Source organism: Triticum urartu, chromosome 1A (genome assembly GCF_056163025.1).
Source record: "Triticum urartu cultivar PI428250 chromosome 1A, HENAU_Tu73, whole genome shotgun sequence".
NCBI lineage: Eukaryota > Viridiplantae > Streptophyta > Magnoliopsida > Poales > Poaceae > Triticum > Triticum urartu.
In genome coordinates this window covers 84,371,567-84,373,716 of record NC_141873.1, presented here as the reverse complement: position 1 = coordinate 84,373,716, position 2,150 = coordinate 84,371,567, and the positions used below count along the sequence as shown (strand labels likewise).

The window sequence follows — 2,150 nt, the reverse complement described above, 5'->3', positions numbered from 1 at the left end:
ATTTTTTTGATATTCTTACGGTGAGAGAGACATAGGTCAAACTCTCAAAGAATTTGTTGAGGAAGATGATTCCTCTACATAGTCTATATATGTGAACTATGAACCCTTTGGTTCTTTACACCGGCGTGAGTATATGATGCAGAGAATAAAGTGCTTTCCATTTGACCTGTTGGTCAGTAGCGTACACGTTGCACTAGAAAATCATAATTTAGAAAAGGTTCATTCTTAGGATCTGTTGGTTAGGACATCACTTATTGCTATATATGGATTAAATGCCCAAAAAATCCAATTCTTATGGTAAAATATAGTAGAAAGACTAGCCCGTGCATCGCACGGGTTTGACGACTAGTAGTGTTAACCACTGTATGCAGTAACTGAATTTCAAATCCACAGCACAGCAATGGCAATCAGCAATCAGCAATCGGCAATCGTAAATAGGCCGTGACGGAGCTCACCTCGAGCGCTTCGACAGTGAGGAGTAGGACAATGATCTTCTCGGAGAACCTCTGGCACTCCTCGTGGTCGTGCGAGAGGTGGCGCCTGTAGGAGAGGTTGTAGAAGAGGGACTGGAGCTCCTTGAGCTTGGCCTTGGCGACGGCGAGATCGCGCAGGCAGCTGAGCACCTGGGAGCGGTGGGCGAGGTGCGCCCTGTAGTTCATCTGGATGAGCAGCGCGGCATCCTGCGGCGACAGCTCCTTGGCCTTCCCCTTGCCGTTCCCCATGGCAAAGGCCTGCATCATCAAAAAGAGAGACAAATGTCAGGCGGTCAGTACACATATGATAGTAGTGCATTACAAGGGAGCAGAATCCTCAAGCTGATATCATTCAGAGAAGAGTTCAGTCAATCTGTAGCCAGTACTAAGCACAGATCTAGAGTGTGGACACTAGCATCCTCTAAAATTCCAAATTTTTTCTCAAATCCAGCGAGAGGTAACTTGGTTCTATTGGAAATTCTACTGGAAATCACACATTTCGTTCAGATCGGGCCACAGAACCCAAACCCCCGCAAAAATCTCATCTTTTGTGCTGAGTACCGTACCTTGCGGATGGCGTCGCAGCCGGCGGTGTTGTCCTCGGGGATCTCCTCGATCTGGACGCACGTCCTCGCCGGCTTCTTCTTCTTCTTGTCAACCTCCTTGTCCTTGGCGGCGACCTTGATCTTCTTGGGCTTCTCCGGCCTGTGCTCCTTGACCTCCAGCTCATCCTCGTCGTCGTCGGAGGCGGTGAAGTCCTCCTCCCAGGTGTAGGCATGTGACCATGGCTCGAGCGAGCCTTTGCCCTTGATCTCGGTGCCCCACTTGGTCTTGGTCTTGCCTCCGGCGCCGCCCTTGGACTTGGCCTCCCACCTCCACTTGCGGTCGAATCCGTCGTCGTTGGGGGAGGCGAGCTCCGCCTCCCACTTGAGCGCCCGGCCCCCGCCGTGCGGCTTCTCCTCCGCCATCCACTTGACCTTCCGGCCGCCGGGCTACGTAGCCGCGTAGGTGTACTTGCGGCGCGCCGGTTGCGGGGCGGCCGCGCAGGCCGCGAGCTCGAGCGTGGCGACGCGGTCGGTGAGGTCGTGCAGGAGGAAGGCGTGTGGGGAGGGGATGGGGGGCGGGGCGAAGAAGGGGTCGGCGGGGAGGTCGAGGTCGAGGAGGTCGGGGTGGTGGGGGAAGGCGAAGCGGGATGGGGGTGGGAGGAAGGGGCACAGGAGGCGGAGAGGGAGGAGGTAGGTGGTGGTGTGTGGATGAGATGCGAACGTCTTTTTTTACCTGGATGGGTGGGGAGAGAGGGAGGGGATAACCCCACAGTTTTTTTTACCTAGAAAAAAATAATCCCATCTCTTTGCCATCTGCCAGCAGATGGCAAAGAATCTTTGCCGTCTTCTGGTAGATGGCAAAGAGGTGGGGCTGGTACGCCGTTACATGCTTGACGGCCATAGGATTTGCCAACCTCTTTGCCATCTGCTGGCAGATGGCAAAGATTATTTGCCATCCACTAGCAGATGGCAAAGAATTGGCTGATGGCAACCATGTTATTTGCCGTCTGTCAGTTCTTTGCCATCTGTTTTTTTACAAGCAGATGGCAAAGACATTCTTTGCCATCAGCTGGCAGATGGCAAAGAGCTGGCTGATGGCAAATTCCCTGTTTCCAGTAGTGAATCCATCAAT

The 2,150-nt window shown here is 53.3% G+C and overlaps 1 pseudogene; it reads right to left on the bottom strand.

Moving 5' to 3' along the window:
* Positions 1-407: 407 nt before the first annotated feature.
* On the bottom strand, positions 408-1,943 carry LOC125532719 (uncharacterized; annotated as a pseudogene).
* Positions 1,944-2,150: the final 207 nt, after the last annotated feature.